Here is a 23854-nt window from a genome sequence, read left to right on the forward strand (position 1 = left end):
TGAAGATATGCTTGATATGCCCACTTAACCATTTCACATGAACTATTGTGTAGGCTTTTCTCCTACCAATTATAGTCTATGTGATAACAAGATATTTTACATGTTTTTAACCACAGACAAAAGATTGTACAATAAAAGAGAGCATTTAAGATAAAAACAATTCTAAAAATCAACACAAATTTCTTAAAAGCTGAGACTAATTTTATACCCTTATTTCCTACTAAACTATACTCAAAGTATTTAAGTGTTACATTTTGGAAGACTCTGTTGGCTGTAGTTAAGATAAAGAGGCTTTTGGAAACATGGGACTAAATGTGTTTACACACGGTCTAATAATGTAGGAGTACAGTATTGCCAAATCATTTATCAAATAAATATCTTTATCATATGCCTTAAAACATGACAAAATACTATCAAAACAGGAATTCCTTTCGTTATGGACCACAAAGGAGATACTGCAATATGAGATTGTGAAATGCCTTTACTGGTAGGAGGTTGGTCATTCTCTCTGCTGTAATTAAAAGCACTACTGAGCAAGGGGTCCTGATGTCAATCATCATGGTTGAAACTAGAATATGGTTAGGAAAATAATGATTGGCATATTGGTTTCTGTAAAGCTATCAAACTGAAAGCATGGTATATGATTCATTATTCTGTAAAAAGAGTATCTTGAGGAAGTTCTGTGTGAAAATCAACTGCCTATCAGAGAAGTCAGGGAAAATTGTGTTGTGAGGGAATCAGAAGGAGCTGTTTCATCATCAGATTTGGCTTTCATGCCTTGCATTTGACTCATAATGCAAGTCGTGCAGAACATGGAGAGACAGGAACAAAAATATAGATTCCCACTAGGCAGTTCCTTGTGATAGCCATCTCATTAGTAATAATTTAAGACTCTATTCCTTTCAGCGTTCAGCTATCTGAATGTTATAGGGCATGGCAGTACCATTCATGGCACTAGTGGAAATACGCTTTACCTAATCTTGATTTATGCCCTTAAATTTGTAAAGGACTGGCCTTCACTCTGTTGAATCCTCTCATGCTTCCTTCAGTGCTCATGCATGAAAGTCTGAACTCTGCTTAAATTCCCCCTGTGGCCATCCAGTATATGGAACATCTGACTATTATTTTCAAAAAATAGTGAAATACAAAAATAATAGAGAAGCAAGTAGAAACCCTTTCTGAAGGTAATATTAAATGTTGATAGTAAAGGGAAAAATAATTATTTTTTGAAGTCAGTTTAATTTCAGAGGACTTCTCTTTATATTTCACCTATATTTCTGAGTGATACAGGCCAGTGACGTAATTCATTCTGTCTCCATAAATGTGAAGGTGAGGTAATGGAAGTCACTAAAACACAGGAGGCAAGCATGGGAAAGAGGCCATATCTGAGCTTTGTAACCGGATCATTAAAAAAGTACAAAATGAAGCTTCCCAAGGTGGATTTCCTGAGGATGAGAACTCATCAAAGAGGCCCAAGATTCTGGTAGAAACTTGCTGTGCAAACCTGAGGAAGGAAGATGGGGACACCTTGGTGGCTAAGTCAGTTAAGCGTCTGACTCTTGGTTCCAACTCAGGTCATGATCTCATGGTGCATGGGTTCAAGCCTCACATTGGCTCCATGATGACAGTGCAGAGCCTGCTTGGGATTGTCTCTTTCCCTCTCTCTCTCTCTCTAAAAATAAATAAATAAACTTAAAAAAAAAAAGAAGGTGGATGCATTCTATATTGAATGAATCTTTGGATAGAAATCTTGAGAAATCTTGGTATTGAGCACTGTAGGAATTCCCAAAGGGGAAAAAAAATCCTCTAAACTTTGGACATTTAAAAAAACAATTATAAAAAAGTTAAACGAGGTGGATTCTAAATAGGATAGGATTAATGGTTGTTTACATAGCCACACACACCATCTAAATTCTGTATAAGTGGCTACACAGGCAGTGACAATAGCCTTGGAGTCACATCTAATCAGTCCTGAAGTTTTGTCGATTCTGTTCACAGTAATTCTTAACTTCATTTCTATTTGTTCTCAACTCTTCCCAAAGGTCCTCTAGATTAGGATGCCAATGTCTGTCACTTAATAATCTCCCAACTACATATGCAGCTAAGCAACCTTCCCCCCAGCTCCTGCACACTACCTCTGGAGCGGCTTTTCTAGACCACACAGCTGATCAGACAGTCATTTCCCTTAGAGCCCTTCACTTCTTCTTCATCACGTTCAGAATAAAATCTAACTCTCTAACATACGAGGCCAGCCCCTCCATTCTTTGGCCCCTGCTTCCCTCTGAGATTCATCTTTCCCAGCCTTTGGTTCACCGTCTACAAGTCATCAAATCCGCATAATTCCACATGTCTTCACAGGAGTACCTTCTCACTCCTTTGCTTCAAGTCCACTTTTAGTGATCCAGCTGAGTGTCCTTCCCCGTGGGTGATCACTTTCAGTCCCTCAAGACCATAGTTCTTTTTCTGGTGTGTTCTCACTCCTTGCTCAAACCTGTTGTGGCATAGAAGTACTGAAATCTCCTGTAAATTTGACTGTCTCCTTCATTAGAATCTAAAAATCTTGATGTCTGTGTCTTATCCATTTTTTGACATCCTCTAAACATTAGAGAATATTTGTTGAATGAATACATTGGAAGAATAAATGAAATAATTGTTGAATCAACCTATTCATTCTGTAGCCAGTCAATGAATTTTCTGGGCCAATTCACAATGTGTGAAATAGATTGAGATGACCCCGGCTTTCTTGCGCTAGTGAGGAAGAAAGTGAAGAAAGAGAAGAGTGCAGAGCATTGAAAAAAAGGGAGTGAGGGCCAGATGAGAGGATGGGAAAAGGGCCCTCAGGAAGCATTAGGGACAATGGTGACTTCTTAGGAAAATTCCCTAATATGGGTCTGAAGTGACAGGTACAACTGGCACAAAATGGAAATATTTTCCTTCTTAGCAAACTACATGAGACTAATGTATAATTACAGTGGTCTTAAGATAACATATGAGAGCATGGTTGCAACCTATAGGTATTTGCACAGAAAGAGAAAACGTAGCATCTGTATTATTCTCTATTCTGTGTAAAGCCAATTTATATAACCTTTATATAAAATCCTGCTTGGTTTAATTTTTTGATATCTGTAATTGGAAGGAAACTCATTCCTCTGTATCTCAAATAGGGCCAAAACCCTTTTATAATGGGATTTTAACTTTGGCTGACAATTTCTGCTCCAGGGAAAGTAATAATACGGTCCTTGCTCTTTGCTAGAAGTATTCCTTATCCTTCCCAGGACCTTAAGAACCCTTCTGTGACCCACCTTAAGAACCAGCAAATCACACCAACTTTGGGAACATAAAACTGGGTAATTGAAAATTCCCTTTACAGATAGAAGGCTATAAGAAGTTCAAATAGAATTTAGATTTGATATTGCTTAGCAGTGGTAAGGGCCTATGAAATCTGATGAATCTTTATCTCTTGGTATCCTGAAATTTCTATCTCATTTGAATAAAAAGAATTGCTGCATTTTCTGCCTTAGAGAGATGAAGCATTGTGGCATGCCACTGGTTAAGAGTACAGAACCTGGAGTCAGGCTGCTTGTGGTTGGAGCTTAGCTCCTCAATTGCTAACAGTGAGACCTGGGGTGAGTTTTTCACTGGCTTCAGTTTCTTTGTCTATAAAATGGGACGATAATGGTACTAATTTTTTTGAGGGTTATTTTATTTCAAAGTTTATTTATTTTGGAGAGAGTGAGAGAGAACGGGGCGGGGTGGGGGGCATGCATACATGTGGAGTAGGGCAGAGAGAGGGAAAGATAGTTCCAAACAGGCTCCACACTGACAGTGCAGAGCCCCACATGGGGCTCAAACTCGTGAACCTTGAGATCATGACCTGAAGTGAAGTCAGGCGCTTAACTGAGTGAGCTTTGAGGGTCATTTTAAAGATAAATTGATAAATATGTGCAAAATATCTAGAACAGAAACTGGTATAAAAGGAATGTCCAGTAAATGTTAGGGGCTATTGTGGTTGTTGGTGCTATTGTTGTTACTATTGTTATTTGTATTATTTCCCAGTTTGTCACACCTACCATAAAGGCATCAGGAAAGACTTTTCTGTAGAAATGAAGTTTAAATGACCAATGCAGGAAAATACTTTCCAGGCAGAGTTGAAAGCAGATGGGAAAACCTAGAGACAATAGGAACCATAGTGTGCTCAAGAAATGGAAAAAACAATAACAACAAAAACTGAAAACCCTGTCTGACTGGCATGTCAGGAGCAAGGAAGAAATTAGTAGGGGTTGAAACCAGAGAGGAAAGTGAAAGCGAGAATCTTTATGGTCCTTTAGGCCATGCTCAAGGATTTTGTCCCTTATTCCAAGATTAATGGGCAGCTCTGAAAGGTTTTAAACAATGCTGGTAAATAACAGAATGGCTAGAGATTGCATATAACTTGGAGTGGATAGATGAATTCTATCCCAAAGTTTGGAAGAAGAGGGTTATGGTTTTGATAGAATGGTATAGGGATCCATATCTAAAGTGAGAATTGGTGGTATTAGCTGTAGTGTCTTAAAACTTGAGGCTAGGGGCTTGTTTGAATTTTAGAGCCAGTGTAGAGACACTTGAGCTGTATGAGAAGCAGAGATGATAAAAGAGGAGTCTAAAGAATCTACCAATGAACATGCTTAGAGAAGACGGTACCCATGGAAGCCTCTGATGCTGTTGAAGCCAGTCAGTTGTGCTAAACACAGCATACCCACCCATGCTGTGTAATGTGTGCAAGTTTAGGGATAGCCATACTTGAACTTTTCCTGTCACTTAGGGTTTGAACTTTTCCTGTCACTTAGGGTATAAGAGAAAGTATATGAAGAAACATTTTATGCGTTGTACAACTTTTGGACTCTTGTTTGGAACTTTTTTTTTTTTTTTTTTTTTCAAATGTCTTATTTATTTCTAGNTCACACTGTCTCTCTCTCTCTCTCTCTCTCTTCTAGAAATAAATAAAACATAAAAAAAAAAAAAATTTACAACTGGTATAAGTTAAACAGAGTTAAATATAAATATTCCCAGTAGAATTTTACTTAATAAGGGCCAAACTGTTTGCAGAACTGAGAGTTAGGGGTTTTAAAAGTAAAATCCAGAGGACACATACTTTTTTTCAGAGTAGGAGTAATTTTAATAGAAAATAAAATCATCATTCAAGTAACTTACTTCACCCAACACCCAAAATATGCTCACATATGCACATGTAAACTGAAAAGTGAGTGGGTTTTTCATACCTTGTCTCCTACCCTATGCAGAAGCTGCACGTGGCTGAGAGTCCTGCAATTTACAGTTAAATACAAGTCTCCATTTTGGCTTGAGTCTTTCTCTCCCAGTGGTTGTCACCCTAAGCAAATTCTTCTCCTGAGTCTTCCCGAGTTTCTTCCTCTTCAAAGTGGGAGTCACAAATGATAATATTTGAGAACCGTTTCATAAACCTTTGGAAATAAGGCCTTTGTGTGAGACGAGAGTGGCCACCGGGGCTCCATGGCATAGGTAGAACATCCGGCGATTGGCCTTCCTCTTCAGGCTGCCCTGCCACTGCATCTATCGCCCTTGATGCCAGGCTCCAACATGCCCTGGAAGGCCTCTCCTCTTTTTTCTTCTCCTTCCAGTTACCCTGCTCATCAATTACTTCCTTTTTAAAATTTTTTAAGAAAAATTTTAGTGATCTATTTAACNCCCCCACCCCAATGTTCATAGCAGCACTCTCCACCAGTTTTATACAGTTACGATTACTGTGGCTGTGGATTAAGTCTCAGAATGGGGTAATTTGATGCCTCCCACTTTATTCTTCCTTTTCAAAATTATTTTAGTTTCTTTCTTTTTCCATATAATTTTTTTGAATAACCTGTCTATACATACAAAAAATCTTCTTGGTATTTATATAGAAATTTCTTTAAACTGTATATCGATAATCAACTGACACATAACTATTCTCCAATTGTAGAAATCCTCACTGAAGACACAGCTGCTATTTAGGCATGACAAAAATCTATATAGGGTATAAATAATTTCTTTCTTAGTCATTCTAGAAGACTTGGTGTTCTAGAATAGCCTCAGAAATTAAATGGAAAGAAATACGTAAGAAGAAAATGGACTTTTCTTTTTCGTTTGTGAGGTTTTCAGAGCTGATCACATTATAAAAGTGTCCACCTTAGTGTCAGTTTGTCAGATTCTCCCAGCACCCAACCTAATGTTGGACACGGATAACATGTTTGAAAAATAAAGCATTAACATTTGTGAAAGGAGGCATTGTAAAAACAGTGCTTCTTGGATTTTCTCATAGGAACAACCTAATTACATCTCTTATTTAATTTTCTGTGATTCTAAATATAAATTGGAGGGAGCTAGTAGATTTTACAAGTCAGTGTTCTTGTTTCAGTGATATAATGATAAACCATGCTGAAATAATGGAAGGTTCCACTTCATTACACCACTGTTTATCATTTTTAACGTTCTGCAGAAAATGTATTGGACATATGGCATTTGAAAGAAGAATTCACTGCATCCTTATCTGACATCCAAAGACTCTTGGAAGCATTGGTGTGATGCTTAAGTGTGAGTCCATTGACTGAATTTTAATTTTAATGGGAATCAATGAAATTTTGATATTTTATTAGCTATTTAACACTGTCAAGAAAAATGTTTTTATTCATCACTAATTATTTATATTTAGTGTATGAGTGCTGTGCATTTATAATCATTAAAGTGTAATAAACAGTAGTCAATTATGCACAACAAATACCTTTTCAGATATAGTGCTAATAAAAGCTAGGTATGCATCCTTACTGGCAGTTTATAATCCATAATGGACCATGCACAATAAAATTATGAAATTATATCACTAAATGGTTTTATTAACTACCTTTTTTTAATTGAAAAAGTAATTTATATTCATGGTAAAAAAAATTTAAGCACTGCAAAGAAGATACAATGAAAGTAATTCTTGTTCTTTCTCTAGACCCTTCTGGCACTCAATTCTCTAGTGTAGAGGGATAGCTGTAAGCCCAGCTTCTATTTACAGTATTTATGTGATAAAAAGTAATTTAAAACCTCACTAACTCACACTAACTGAAAGGAAGGTCACTACAACTTGATGTGAAATTTGAATTATAGTATATTTCAAAAGAAATATAGCTTTACTACTTTGGGCTATACTCAGTAACTCCTGACTGAGGTGGGAGATGTGATGGAGCTGACTATTTATTTTAAAGTATCCTTTTGTGCCTTTCAAACAGATTTTACTCATATTAATTCTTTAAATGCAAAGAATCTGATACTGTGGTGCTTTAAAATAGTTTGCTGTCCTTCACAGTTAAGTATGCTAAGTATTTGCCATGTTTACAATATTCTTTGCTTATCAAATTTCATTTTACAGAAAGCCCAAATGTAAATTCTAGCTCAAAACCTGAATTGCACTCATGTCCATTCATAGACCACACATTTCAAAGTACTGAACTTATATATATGCCTTACTATGTTTCTGTTGAGGGCTGCATATGTTACTTGTGAAAATACTTATGGAATCATGAAGATATCACATATAATTCTTTTTAAACTTTATAAGGTGTTTTTGAACACATTTTCTTATTTTATTCCTAGAGCTCCCACATGGCAAACATTAGAATGCTAATTTCTAAAGGGAGGCAGTTGTTCTTCTAAGGGGATGTTACTGGATGATCAAAATTTGGAAAAGACATTGATAAAGAGGAATGAATCTTTTTCTTAAAGTTTAATTTTGGGAGACAGAGAGCAAGTAGAGGAGGAGCAGAGAGAGAGAGTAAGTGAGAGAGAAAGAAAGAAAGAATCCCAAGCAGTCTCCACACTGTCCGCACAGAGCCTGATGTGGGACTCAAACTCATGAACCATGAGATCATAACCTAAGCTGATGTCAAGACTTGGATGCTTACCTGACTGAGCCACCCAAGTGCCCATAAGAAGAATTGGATATTGTTAGAGAATGCATAAGTGGTGAAAGAGGAAGATGTAGGGACAGTTATAGAAGTAAAATTTTATAACCCAATTGCATATAGGACTGGAGGAGAGAGCAATGGAAGTATATTGTTATGGAGTTCTTACATTATTCAAAAGAGTATCCTATTACTTGAAAGTAGATTGTGGTATGTTAAAGATGCAAATATAAACCCAAATCAACCTCTAAGTCATAAAACAATAGAAATAATAAAAGAGTGAAGATAAAAGGAAAAAATAAAAGAAAAAACCTCAATTAATACAATGAAGGCAGGAAAAAGACAAGGGAATAAAGAAAAGACAGCCCAAATAGGAAACACAGGAAGATGGTGTGTTTCCTACCTTGATGGTATCAAGTATATCGATAATTATGTTACATATGATAGTCTAAACACTCCAAGTAAAAGTCAGAGATGACCAGACTGAAAAAAAAAAAGGGGCAAGCACTAACTGTATGCTTTTTTGGAGGAAAAAAAACCACTTTAAATGTAATGACAAAGGTAAATCAAAAGTAAATAATGGAAAAGTTACAGTGTGTAAATCCCAATCATAAGAAAATACAATATGTATATTAATAACATAAAATAGATAGCATAAACATATTTCCAATGATTATTTTTAGCAATGAAAGCATTAGTTTATCAAGACATAAAAATCTTAGAACCGTATGCAGTTTATGACAAAATTTTCAAAACTGGAAGCAAAAACTAAATATGTTAAATAAGAAATAGATAAATCCTGCTATTGGTGGTGACATGGATGGATCTAGAGGTGATTATACTAAGTGGAAAAAGTCAGAGAAAGATACATACAGCATCTTTCTGTATTTAGATTCACTTATGTAGAATCTAAATAACAAAATAAGTGAACAACAGAAAAACCAAGAAGAGACTCCGAGACACAGCAAACTATTGGTTACCAGATTGAGGTGGGTGGGGGCTGAGGGGTGGGCAAAATATGTGAAGGGAATGAAGAGGTACAAACTTCCAGTTACAAAATAAATGAGTCTTGGAGGTGTAATGGATGGTGTAGAGGATATAGTCAATAATATTGTAATAACTTCTATAGTGGCAGATGGTAACTAGACTCACTATGGGGGGTTATTTCATAATGTATACAAATATCAAATCACTATGGTGCACGCCTGAAACTTAATAGGATATGATATGTCAATTATTCTTCAATTTTAAAAAATTCCCAATTATGTTTGAAAGTTTCAACACTGTTCTTTGGATAATCAGTAGACTAGGAAGACTAGTCACTAAATCACTGAAGAGATAGGGTATTTGAGTAATGCCATCAGGAAACTAGACCTAGCAACTATCAGGTAGACTTTGACAAATATGGAATATCATACACAACAACAGCAGAATGCATGTTTTTTTGAAGTGCACATAGAACATTCACCAAAATAAACCATATACTGAGCATAAGATACCTAAAATATTTGAAATCATACATAGCATATTCTTTGAGCACAAAAGATATAAATTAAAATTCTTTAATAATGAAAAGAAAACTTCACATATTTATAAAAATTCTTAAGTAGAAAAACAAATTACAAAGTAAATTAGGGAAATATTTTGAACTCAATGATAATGAAAACACAATATATATATATATATTTTTTCATGGAGTGAAAGGAGTGTTTAATGGGAAATTTAAACTTTAAATGTTTATATTAAAAAAGAATAAATGTCTCAAATTAATGCACTAAAGGCAGAAATAATAGGGGAAATCAATGAAATAAAAAAATCTGTACCACTGAAAACTTCTTTGAAACCATTTATGAATTTGGTAATCTGGTCAGATTTATGATAGACAAAACTGGAGAATACACAAAGTGGCAGCATCAGAAATGAAAAAGGAGACTTCAATTCAAATCCTACAGACATTAAGATAATAATTAAAGAATATGATGAACAATTTCATGCCACTAAATTAGATATAATAGACAAATTTCAAAATTTGCACAATAAGTCATAGGAAATCCAAGTAGCTCTATATTAAAGAAATTGAATTGATAATAACTTGCTCAGTCTTCTTTGGTAATTGCTATATTAAGCATATATGGAAAAAGAAATACTATTTCTACACAGATATTTCAGAAAATAGAGGAGAAGTGACACTTTCTAAAGGCATTTTATGGAGGCATAATTATACTGATACTCAAGCAAGATTGATTACATTACAAAAACACACAAGTAGCTAGGAAGACTATCTCTAATGAATATAAATGGGAAAACAATTCCTAACAAAATCAAATCAAAGAATACATGAAAAGGAAATATATCATGACAAAATGGGATTTTCCCAGGAATGCAGTTATTTAAACATTTGAAAATCAATAAATAGAACTTATTATGTTACTAGAAAAGGGGAAATTAACAATACAATCATCTGAAGAAATATAATCATCTCAAGAAATGCAGAAAAAGCATTCAACAAAAATAATTAATAAAACTTTCAATAAACTAGGAAAAGAAGAAAACTTCCTCAATCTAATAAATTATATCTATAATAAAACCTAAAGTGAAGGTTATTATTAATGTTGAAAGACTGAATATTGCTTCTCTAAAATTGGGAACAAGACAAGGATGTCTGCTTTTTCACCACTTTTATTTAGCATTTTAGTAGATGCCCTAGTAAGGGTGATAATGAAAGGAAAATAAAAAATACAAATAAATTTAATAGGAAAAAGTAAAGCTGTTTTTGTTCATATACAGCATATCTGTATATGTAGAAAGCCCTAAGAAATATATAAAAAAGCTATCAGAAGCATTATCAACAATAGTCAAGCTACTGAGAGAGCCCAAATGTCCACTGACTGATGAATGGATAAAGAAAATGTAGTGTGTGTGTGTGTGTGTGTGTGTGTATACACATATATACAAAAGAATGAAATCTTGCCATTTGCAGTGATGTGGATGGAGCTAGAGTGTATTATGCTAAGCAAAATAAGTCAGTCAGAGAAAGAAAATACCATATGATTTCACTTCTATATGAAATTTAAGAAATAAACCAGATGAATATATGGGAGAGGGGAATAAAGAGAGAGGGAAACAAACCATGAGAGAGTCTTAAAGACAGGGAATTATCTGAGGGTTGATGGAGGGAAGGGGTGAGAAATGGGCTAGATAGGTGATGGGGATTAAGGAGGGTACCTGTTATGAGCTCTGGGTGTTGTATGTAAGTGATAAATTGCTGTGTTCTATTCCTGAAAGCAATAATGCACTGTATGTTAATTAACTAGAATTTAAATTAAAAAATGAAAACAGAATAAATAAAAAAGCTATCAGAGCTAACATGAATTTAAACGGGTTGCTGGATACAAGGACAGCATACAGAAATCAATTTTATTACAATGTATATGCAACAAAAATGGAAAAGAAATAAAAATACCACTTACAAGTATGCCAAAACATAAAATATTAAGAATGAACTTTTAAAATATATGCATATCATATATACTTAAAACTGCAGTATATTACTGAGAGAAATTAAAGACCTAAGTAAATGGAAAGATATACTATGTCCATGAATTAGAAGACTTAACATTTTAAGATGTAAATTGCTCACACATTGAGATATATATACAGGCAATTCTGTTCAAAGTATCAGTGTACTTTTTGTGTGTGTGATAGAAATTAGCAAGCAGTTTTTTGTAATTTGAAAGAATATAAAAAGCTAAGAATTTTGAAAAAGAAAATTTGGAAAATGTATACTATCTGATTTCAAGACTTATTACAAACCAAAGAAATCAAGACACTGTGGTATTGGTATACAGAAAGACATGTGAATCAATAACCAGATAGAATGTCCATAAAAATATAGAAACACACATTTAGTCAAACAATCCTTAATTAGTGTGCCAAAGAAACTCGAAAGGATAGACATTAAAACAAATTGTATTGGAAAAACTAGATATCCATATGGAAAAAATGTGCCAATCCTCTTATTTCACATCTTACACCCTTAGGTAAAAACAAAACATATAATTACAGAAGAAGACAGAATAAAATCTTCTTGGTGTTTTCTTATATAGGTCACAAAAAGCATAAGTTATCAATGACAAAATTTAATATATTGGATTTCATCAAAATTAACAAGTCTAGTCTTCAAAAGACTTACACAAATGATAAGGTGAGCCTAAATTGTGAGAAAATATTTGCATTACAATTCATTTGAGAAACTGACAGTTTATTATGATATTAAACATATAATTTCTATATAATCCAACAATTCCACTCCTAGGTTTTTACTCAAGAACAATTAAAAAAATCACACACACACACACACACACACACACACAAATTGTATAAGATGTTCATAGAAGCTTTATTTTTAAGAGATTTTTTAAAAAAGAAATAACCTCAATGTCCATCAATAAGTGGGTGGATAATCTAAGTGTAGTGTATCTATGCAATGAAAACTAATAAGCAATAAAAAGGAATAAGCTATTGATACAAGCAACAATATTGATGAATCCCTAAAACGCTGTATTGTGTAAATGAAAGCAAGGTATAAAAGCATGTGTACTTTATTATTCCATTTTTGTGAAATTCTAGAACAGGCAAACTTAATTTACAGTGACAGAGAGCACTTTAGTGGCTGCCTGTGGCTGGGGTGGGGGGTAGTTCTAGGGAGAGGACTTAACAGCAAAGCAGTAAAAAGAAATATTTTGAAGTGATGAAAAAAATACTTTTTTTAAAGTTTTTATTTATATTCCAATTAGTTACATACAGTGTAATATTAGTTTCAAGTGTACAGTATAGTGATTCAATACTTCCATAAAACAATGCTCTTCACAAGCGCATTTTTTTGGGGTGTTAAGTTTCATAACTTTTTAATATGTTTTGGATACTAACCCTTTACCAGATATGTTGTTTGCAAATATTTTCTCCTGTTTCACAGGTTGCCTTTAATTTTCTTGATTGTTTCCTTCAGTGTGCAGAAGCTTTTTGTTTCTTGTTTTTTTCCCCCATGAATTTCCAGTAGTTTAATTTTGCTTTCGCTTTCCATACCTCAGGAGTCAACATCTAGTAAAGGTTGTTATGGCTGATGCCAAAGAGATTATTACCTGTGTTCTCTTCTGGAATTTTTTTTTTTTTTTTTTTTACAAATAGTTTATTGTCAAGTTGGTTTCCATATAACAGCCAGTGCTCATTCCCACAAGTGCCCTTCTCCATGCCCATCTCCCCCCTCCCCCTCACACCCATCAGTCCTCAGTTTGTTCTCAGCATTCAAGAGTCTCTCATGGTTTGCCTCTCTCCCTCTCCCCCACTATTTCCCCCCTTCTTCTCCCCCATGGTCCTCAGTTAAGTTCCTCCTAATCCTCCTATACGTGCAAATATGATATTTGTCCTTCTCTGCCTTACTTATTTCGCTGAGCATAACACCCTCAAGGTCCATCCATGTTGCTACACATGGCCAGATTTCATTCTTTCTCATTGCCAGGTAGTATTCCAGTGTATAGATAAACCACATCTTCTTGATCCATTCATCCATTGATGGACACTTAGGCTCTTTCCATGTTTTGGCTATTGTTGAGAGTGCTGTTCACAAGTGCATTTTTAAATAACTATCCCGTCCCCCTTTCCTCTGGTAATCTTTGGCATTCCTTAGATTGTGTTATTGGAAATATCTTAATTGTGGTAATGGTTACATTTTCCAAGACTTCTTGAAATATTTATACCTTGATACAGTTAAAAAGAAGCATGGAGGTTATCTAAGATAAATCTACTTCTAATAAATAATGGTATATTGATATGATCTTATCTCTTCAAAATGCCCCTTGATTTTTTCCTATCCAGATATTCTCAGGTTCATTCAACAGATACTTATTGAATATATATATAATGTGCCACAAGGTACAAAATGTGCCTTATATATGAAACAAGAATAATGAATGTATATATACCAGTACTGAATTAAATAATATTCCTCTCCTGGAACTTGTGAATATGATCTTATAAGGAAATAAATTCTTTGCAGATATAACCAAGTAAGGATGAGGTCATACTGGATTAGGGTGGTCCCTAATCCGGTAACTAGTATTTTTATAAGAAGGGGGGAATTTGAACATAGAGACATTCATAAAAGGAAGATAATATGAGACTCAGGAAGATAGCCATGTGAAGACAGGCAAAACTTGAAGTAATTTATCTACAAGCTAAGGAATGCCAAAGATTACCAGTAACTATCAAAAGCAAAGAAGCAAGAGAATCTCCTTCCCTAGACCTTTCGGTGAAAGCATGGCTTTTTCAACACTTTGATGTCAGACTCCTAGTCTTGATATCTTTGAGAAAATGCATTTATTTTGTTCTGAGTCACTCAGTTTGTGGTACTGTAACAGCTCTAGAAACTGACACGATATTCAATTTTTAGAGTGTTATGCAAGAAAATATGGAGCTTTGGAATAGTTAAAATAATATTCGTTTGGATTCCCAAGGAAGATCTCTTAATGAAATAATCTCTAGTCCAGATGGAGAGGCAATTAGCAGTTAGTAAGATGAAGATAAAGGCAATGAGGAAGAGAAGGTGTGACCAGGTAGAGAGATCAGCATTTACAGAGTCTTTGAGTAAGGAAAGACCTTGCCATATTTCTAGGCTCAGAAAAAAGGTAGCCTTTTGGAGAGTGGAGAGTGAAGGGCAGAGATGAGATTGGAAAATGATTTGATTCACAGCATGCCTTTTAGGAACACATTAGGAGTTTTAATTTTATTGTAAGACAATGGAAAGCTATTTTATGGTTTTGAGCAAGAGAATGATGTGATCAAATTGGATGTGGTTTTTTAATTGATCTGCCATATTTCTCTAAGAAGAAATCATAGGGATACAGGACAGTGGGCAGAAAAGGAGACTGGAAGAAATTAAGAGGGTAACTACTGTGGTAGTTCAAGTGACAGACATCACTGGCTTAAACTACAATGAAGAGTCAGTGAGAGGCAGACTTATTTGAGGTTATTTTAGGAGGTAGACTAATCAGAAATTGGTAATGGATTGGATGTGGGGGTGAAGGAGAGGGAGGTATTAAGAACAACTCCAGGTTTCTGGAATGAACAATTAGGTGGCTGAAAATCCCATTTACTGGCATGAGAAGACTTGCGGAGAAACAGTTTTGGCAGGGGAGGATCAAAAGTTGCTTCTTGGACCATTTAAATGCAGGATGCTTGTGTGATATCTAAGTGAGTATGTCTAAGAGATAGTTGCACAGATAAACCTGGAGTTTATATTTAAGAATTGTAAATGGAGGGATACCTGGGTGGCTTAGTTGGTTGGCCTGACTCTTGGTTTCAGCTCAGGTCATAATCTCATGGTTTGTGAGTTTGAACCCTGCATTAGGCTCCACACTGTTAGCTTGGAGATTCTCTCCCTTCCTCTCTTCCTGCCCCTCCCCCACTTGCTCTCTCTGAGTGAAAGAATTTAAAAAAAGAATTGTAAGTGTATGGGTAATTATCTATCTATCTATCTATCTATCTATCTATCTATCATCTATCTATCTATCTATTTATTTATTATGAATATATATTGTATATAAACATATAAATTTATGTTTATTTATTTATTTATTTGTATTCCAGCATAGTTAACATACAGTGTTATATTAGTTTCATGGATACAATATAGTGATTCAACAATTCTATACATTACTCAGTGCTCATCATGGTAAGTGTACTCTTCATCCCCTTCACCTATTTCACTCATCTCCCCCACCCATTTCCCCTCTGGTAATCACGTTTGTTCTCTATATTTACGAGTGTTTTTTGGTTTGTCTCTTTTCTTTTTTTGTTTCTTAAATTCCACATATGAGTGAAATCATATGGTATTTGTTTTTCTCTGACTGACTTATTTAACTTAGCATTTTACCCTCTAGGTTCATCTGTGTTGTTGCAAATAACAAGATTTCATTATTTTTTTGTGGCTAAGTAATATTCCATTGTGTGTGTGTGTGTGTGTGTGTGTATAAAATATCTTTATCCATTCATCTGTTGATAGACACTTGGGTTGCTTCCATAATTTGACTACTGTAGAATAATGCTGCAATAAACAGAGTTACATTTACCTTTTTGAATTAGTCTTTTTATATTATTTGGTTAAATACCCAGTTGTAGAATTACTGGATCATTAATTCTATTTTTAATTTTTGAGGAACCTCCATATAGTTTCCCACAGTGTCTGCACCAGTTTATATTCCTACCAACAGTGCATAAGAGGTCCTTTTTCTCTACATCCTCACCAACACTTGCTTTTCTTGTCTTCTTTATTCTAGCCATTCTGACAGGTGTAAAGTAATATCTCATGGTGGCTTTGATTTGCATTTCTTTGATGATTAGTGATGTTTCATGTATCTGTTGGCCATCTGTAATATCTTATTTGGTGAAATATCTGTTCACGTGTTTTTCCCATTTTAATCAGATTATTGTTTTTTGGTGTTGAGTTGATAAATTCTTTAAATATTTTGGATATAATTCTTTATCAGATATATCATTTGCAAATATCTTCTCCCATTCAGTATGGTGTCTTTTTCTTCTGTTGAGCTTTTTATTTTGATGTATTCTATATGGCAATATTTTAAATCATGAGAGTGGAAAGGAACATTAAGGGAGGGAGTATTTGTCATGAAAGGCCTTACACTGAACCCTGAAGAATTCCAAACCTCAGGGGTTGGATAAGAAAAGCACTCTCAAAAGTGCTGAAAAAGAGCAGCCAGAGGGGTAGAAGGACTATTTGGAAAAAATAGTATTATGTAAGCCAAGTGATGAGAATGTCACACAAATGAAAGTGTATCCAACTATGAAAAAATAGCTGAAATGCAACATGTCTTAGACTATCTTACTCTTCACCAACGTTCACTGTTCCTCCCTGTTAAAGTCATCCATGTCTATGGACTTGATTTGACCAGATATGAGTCATTTCAAGCTAGCACATACTTCATCTACCCTTTTTCCTTTAGACATGACACAAACAATGGGACCCAGGTAGAGGATGCTCTACCAGCCTGGCTCCTAAGTGAAGGCAAAGTGGAGCACAGCCATAGCTGATCTGTGATAGACATGTAACATTAGTTAAAATAAACCATTGTTGCTTTTGTTGTTTGGGTCTTTGTTACTGAAGGAAAGCTAGGCTATTTTGAATGATAAACCAGGTAAGATACAAGCAGAAAAGAGTATCCTGTATGATAGCAACATTGATATTTGGTGATTCCTGAAAGAGCATTATCAGTAACATGTTAGGAGTAGGTATCAGTTTGCAATTAGGTGAAGACTGGATGGGAGATAAGAAATTGGAGATAGTCTAAACGCTGAAGAATTTGTGGAGTGGAGTAGAGAAATAGTGTAGATATTTTGGATGGGGGATATGAGATCAAGGTTTATCTTTTTAAGATACAGATGGAGTTAAAGCCCATTAGGACATTGAAAAGGATGAATCAGTAAAGTGGGAGAGGACTGAAGATGTAGGAGTATAGCCTCTAAGAAAGGGAAAAGAGAGAAAAAGTGGGTAGACTGGAATCTGATAGAACCTGTGCTTCAACAGGAGGGAAGAAGGAACAGATGGCGTTGCACATCCAGGGATGGGAAAATTTGCAATTCTAAACAAAGGCAAATGTCTTTTAAAAATATTCACATTTTAGGAACTAATCTTCAACTCACTTTTATAGCTCAATTTTAGAATGTGGGGATTTGATATAGTTTCTTATGTAAACTCTCAGTCCAAAAAACTAAATTTGGTTTAAAAAAAATCCCATTAGGTTTCCATCTGCTTCATTCAGATTTATAGGGTAATTCCACTTGAATTTATAAAATTCCTTTCCTTTAAGATTCCCTGGTCAAAACCTAGGAGGTGCTGGAAATGTTTCATCTTTGTGAGTCAGACAAAGTGATTGATCCTTTAAGCACATCTTTACTGATTATATTCATTTATGCATGCCCTGTCCTACTCCATACCCCTAAGTATCAGAGCCTCCTGATCCTTCCATCCAAAACCGTTTCCAGAATCCCCTTAACAGCTTACAGCACTCTTTGCTTTGGGGACTGATGGAGAAGACATTATAAGTGTTTTGGGGGGAAAGTGTGGCTGTAATTTATTTTCTGGGGAATAAGTAGTATTGCACATGTCATGATAAAAATGGATAAGCATGAAATGATTTATTTCCTAAAAGAATATAGGGATGCTTTATAAGATGCAGTGTAATTGTTGGGATTTGTCCCTGGCCTAGTCTAATGTTGACAGGGACACAGCCACTATCTGTCTGAAACATTTTCCCTAGAGCTTATTGAATGGCAAATGTAATTCCTGGGGGAAAGCTTGATGTTCATAGTCTCTGCAGTGCTAACAGTTGAAAGTCAGAATAAAAGCTTATTTCTATGGCTCTGACAGTTTGGGGGATATATTCAAGCTAGATCTTGTGGGTTCTTAATACTTGTATTTTCACAATACCAATTGTAATATCCCAAGCTTTTGTTAATTCCAATTGCATTTACAGTTGACTCTTGAACAATATAGGGGTTAGGGATATTGACGTCCTGCACAGTAAAAAAATCTGAGTGTAATTTTGATTCCTTAAAAACTTAATTACTAATAGCCTACAGTTGACCAGAACCATTACCAATAAGGATTTGAATAACACATATTTTGTATGTTATATGTATTATTACATGTATTATGTATTAGAAAAGAATGCTACTTTAAAAATTGCAAGGAAAACACATTTACAGTAGTGTACTGTATTATTAAAAGAATTACATGTATAAATGGACTCTCACAATTCAAAACTCTGGTGTTCAAAGGTTGACTATATAAAAATTTTTAACCATTCCTGTACTGAAAGAGCAGGGAAAGTCCTAGATAGATCTGGTGAAATCTCTATATTTATATTGAAGGCTCAGTGGCAGGGAGGATAAGAACTTTCTGTTTCTTCTCTTCCTTTTCTACCTCTGCTTCATCATCTTCCTTTGCCTTTTTTTTCTCTTCTTACTCTTCTCTTCCTGTTTATTGTTTTTAAACTTACATGTTATCTAAATTAAATATCCAGTATAAATAATCTTAAAAACTAGACTGCTGCATAAACTAATAAAATTTCTTGAAAAATCTACCATATTATACCTTTATTGATACCAAACATTCAGTAAATTTCAGGTGTCATTCACATTCATTTGGATATTATCTCCTGTTGCATATATATATGAATGGCCAAGTACATATGTAATGTGTTTTATAGAGGACTGANTATTTATAAATTTATAATTTATAAATATTTATAAATTTATAAATGTCTAACAATCCCTTTTTGCATAGAAACTTACCTTGGCCTCATATTGGCTTCTGCTCAAGCATTACAGGTCCTAAAATTTTAAGTGCTGCTTTGACTTCATTGAAGCTCACAGGGCTCCAGAGGCCTATCTATGAGTTTCCCTGCTCTTGTCAGATATATTTCCCATTAGAGGAAAGTCTCCGCATCCATCTAGTTGCCATACCAGTGAGACTAGCTGCCTTCCACCTGGTTCTCAACCTAATGGATTTCACTTCCCTTATAGCCCATAAGATAGTCAAACAAGCCAATCACATTCTACAGCAGGAACAAAGAGATACCTCACCCTCTTGTTATAACCAAGCCTGCCTCTCCCATGGCCACTTTTGGTTCACTGTGTTCCTGGGAGCAACCTGAATGTTGTCCTGCATGGTATGCAGTGTCCTTTCCCCCTGAGCTGTGAGTATATGTAACTGGTGCACTTCTCTCAATCTCATGTGTCCAGTGTCATGTATCATGTGCTCAGTCATCTTGTAATACTTAGAGTGGGAGACCTCTCCTTGACCAATCAGGTAAATAGGAGAATACCAGAAACATTGGATTTCCATTCTTACAGAATAAGAACAGACATCATATACTGCTAGATTTTAACAAGTTTAGAGTCTATTCCCCCTATCATGAACCTTATTGTTCATATATATTTATTTTCATATATAAACCTCCAAAGAGTGGCAATTTTTGGACACTATTTAAAATTTGGGGTTTAGATGTGGGCCATTGCTTTTATCCTTTTCAGTCATTTTCAATAATTTATATACATATGCATACATACATGCATATTTTGAGCTACTTTAGCTTTTATAATATTTTTGAACATAGTAGAAGTTGCCTTTGTGACAATTTGATTAAAAAAGAATATAAAAAAGAAAAAATACATATGATCAACTTATTTAAAAATTGTTGCTTATCAAAATGATTGTTCAACTCAACAAGTACAGGTGTGTATGTGTACATCTAACAGTGACCATCTTATCTAGAAAAACTATTTTGGAAAATAAATGTCCCTTCAAAACCTAAATGGAATAGTGACTATGGCTTTCAATAACATAAACTATAGCAAAAGTTATAACTAGATTTCTCAACCCAAATTATATTTTCTAAGTCAGTGAAGCCTTAAATTAATGAATTAATTCATTCATTGATTCAACATGTACTTATTATGTTTCTATATGTACTAAGTTAACTTCTTTGATGGTTCTGAGAAGATACTCAAAATTGTGTAGGATACCAGACTAAGAAATAAAGCCAAACTCATAAAATTACAGACTTGGGAGGAACTTGAGAATGTACAGAGAAAGGCTCATAGTCTCAGGGACTCACCCAAGTTCACACAAATCCTGTCATGTGTGTTTCCCGGACTGCATTCTAAAAGTGATTCACTGACCATCAGTGCCGTGAAAAAACAATTCTCTTCCAAGTGCCAAAACATGTGAAGTGATCAGAAAATGTTATCGGAAATAAGAGAGATTTATGTAGATAGTCCTCATGTATGAGACTCCATGAAAAAAGTAGATTTTGAGCTGAGCCCCAGGATTGGTTTAATATAATTTTCATATCAAAGCAAAGGACATTTTCTTAAAAGGGCTGTTAGTGGCAAAGTTCTCTATAGTTAGGGATGTGATTAATTAACATATGTTTGGGTTGGTAGGGCTGGTGACTGAATTAGAGGTTAAATTACTTTCTAGAAATGAGTAGATAGTAAAATAGTTAGAAAAAGCACTCTAATTGGGTAAAAATATTAGTAAACTACTAATATTTCTATGACTTAAGAGAGTTAATGTGGCTGCAGAATAATTCTAAAATAAACAAAAAGAAGCTTAGAAACCTGAGAAGTCTAGCTCAGCATTGTTTGTTGTCTGCCTAGTGAGATCTAATTGAAAGACCAATTAATTTCTGTGGGCGTTGGAAAAGTTTCTCCAACCCACCTTATCTCCTCATCCCCCATCCCACCTCACCGTAATTGATTCCTGTTAATGATCAGACCTTCTCACAATTGTTTGAGCCAATATTAATAATGGTTTTCATTTATTGAACATCTACTGTGTGCTCATGAACTGTGATGCAATTAAAACTCTTTTGTATGGGAGAAAGTGGTATCTTGTTAGGATAGATATATGTTTTTCTCTTTTTTAGCTAGAAAATGAAAGTCATCCATCATTCATGCCTAGAGGGAGGAAGTGATGTGCACATTTGGGACCAGCATCTTGAGAATAACTCACCTTGGAAATTGACTCATATTTGGGCTTTGAAGCTGTCATTTTCCCTATGAGAAGATAATTGTAATAGAGCCAGAACTGACAAGTGGGGTTTTGATGTAAACAATGAACAAACTAACAGATCAATAAATGCTGAGCAAGGCATGCTTCACCTCAGATTATATTGACTTACTGCAAAAATAATGGAGTGACAAAATGAAAATGTGTTATGTTTTATCTGACTTATGGTTGTACCAATATATAAGGTAATAGATTAACTCAGATAAGACTCGCAGCAAAAGAAGCATCAAGAACAACTATAAGAAAATCAATTTGCAAACACCTTCATGAAAGCAAGTTTCTAAGGAACAATCAGCAAGCACACTTTACTAAAGAAAAATACTGGTCACACTTGTCTTCTATCTGAACTAGACAGCTAGATCAGCCAGGAATTACGTTTTTATTTTAGCTTAAGGATTTGACCTTCAACAGAAGTTGTTTTAGTAATTTTATTACTCAGAGGCCTCAGATCAGAGTCCTAGTGCATCCAAAATTCAAAATCTTGAGTGCTTTTTGACAAGCTCTGGGAAGTAAAACTATGACAGACAATGATAGGGACCATTGGACTAGTATGTAAGTAGACAGTTGCTGTTTCTTAACTCTTTCACTTCTGCTTCAGCCTCTGAGTTAAGATCATATTCTCAGGGTGGCCTTAATCAGTGACTAAACCAGACTGTGCTATAAAGGGGAGGCTGCTTCCACCCAATATGGGACTGTTCTAACAGGGAATTTTTATACGCAAGTGATGTGTTGACTGACAGAAACTTTGTCAGACCCTCATGCTCAGTTTCATTTTTTCTTTCTTCCTTTCATAGGTGTTGCTTGCCCATAAAACTTGAATTTCTAATTCTTCCTCACGATCTGCTTCCTGGAGAACTCAGTTGACACAGCTGTACTAGAACAGGTCCAATAAAACAGTAAGATGGAATTTGGGGTCTGGATTGCCCACCATCTGGTTGGCAATAAGGATCTTATACCAGGCATATCCCTGGCACAAGGACCCTATTCTTGGCATAAGGTGGTGGGTGGTGGCTCGATTGCTGAACCTGTCAGTGGAGCACAAAATGCTGATGACCAAACACAGGCTTTCATAGTTGCTGAGCTTCAAAGATGATGGAATGTTCAGCCAAGGCAGGACTATTGGGCCAAAGTCATCATCCTGGTTGGGAAAAGCTGTATCCTGCCACATCTGGGTGAATGTGCCTAAAGCATTTGGCTCCACAAATCCTTCTGACTCCCCAGAGCCTCCCAGAGGTGACTCATGTTTATCTATCAGAAGCTAGCACACCTACATGTGGGAAGGCTGAGGCCTTTTCCTTGCTGCAGGGACTCAAAATTAGTCCCTACTCCTCTCTTAGCTTTTGGGCCAATAAGTAAGGTTAAGTTGAAGGACAACTAAGCTGGAGATATGTGGAGCATGATATGGGAGAAAATAACTTTATACAAAAGGTTCTGCAAGAATTAACCAGCATGAACCAGCAAGAGTTGGAGGAATTTACTTGGGATTAGATTTTCAGGGTTCCAGAATTAAATCAAAGAGGTCAAAATGTAAGTTTGAATGAGGGAGAACATATTGACTTGGAACATACTCTCAGGATACTTGCTTAATGTCCTATCAGGGACTGAGGTGATGGAAAAAAACTTGCTGCAAAGGTGACTTTTAGAAACAGCAGCCCTGTTTGAATGAAGCTGAAATGTATGAAATGCTATACAGATGGCAGAGGGAGATTTTAAAAGCTTGGAAATTGATGTTAGAATGGAAATACTATGTGAGTTTAGAAGACTCTTGTAAAGGTGGGAAGACATACCATTCCCCAAACCCATAAAGAATGCTGCAGTGACAGTGTCTGTACCCCTTCTCTCTGTCTCATTTAAAACAACCTACTCACCCATACTCTTAAGTAACAGAGTCATCCCTGAGGTCACCCTCACTCTGCACCATCATCATTAATTCAGCTTACACCACCATCATTGTGGTTTCCAGTGCCATCCCTTCCACACTTCTCCCACCTCACCCCGCAGCCCTCCATGGTCTTCTCATAGCTTGGACATCACAGTCACGACCCTCAGCATGATCATTATCATGGTAAATAAGGCAGAACTGTGAGGACTTGGCAAATATTCCAGGGTGCTGAGTTGGGAAGAAAAGAGATTCAATTGATTTGTTCATGGAGCTCCACTCAGACCAATGGAATGAACATAGTACATGGAAGCCTTCTGGAAGGTGTGGAGGGGGGTGGACAGGGAGAAGGAAGACATATATAATGGAATATTACTTGGCAATTAAAGAGAA

General features: G+C 35.4%; 1 long non-coding RNA gene across 1 annotated transcript in view; it reads left to right on the forward strand.

Annotated features, from left to right (window-relative positions):
• LOC144224606 (uncharacterized) overlaps nucleotides 1-22446 on the forward strand; it is a 50559-nt gene extending 28113 nt beyond the window's left edge. Inside the window, exons 3-4 of the long non-coding RNA XR_013333085.1 lie at nucleotides 6488-6582; nucleotides 22377-22446. This is a non-coding gene — a long non-coding RNA (uncharacterized LOC144224606). The remainder of the gene's footprint in view (nucleotides 1-6487; nucleotides 6583-22376) is intronic.
• The last annotated feature ends 1408 nt before the right edge of the window (nucleotides 22447-23854 follow it).

Source organism: Crocuta crocuta, unplaced genomic scaffold, assembly GCF_008692635.1.
Source record: "Crocuta crocuta isolate KB4526 unplaced genomic scaffold, BGI_CrCroc_1.0 scaffold192, whole genome shotgun sequence".
In the NCBI taxonomy this organism is placed as follows: Eukaryota; Metazoa; Chordata; class Mammalia; order Carnivora; family Hyaenidae; genus Crocuta; species Crocuta crocuta.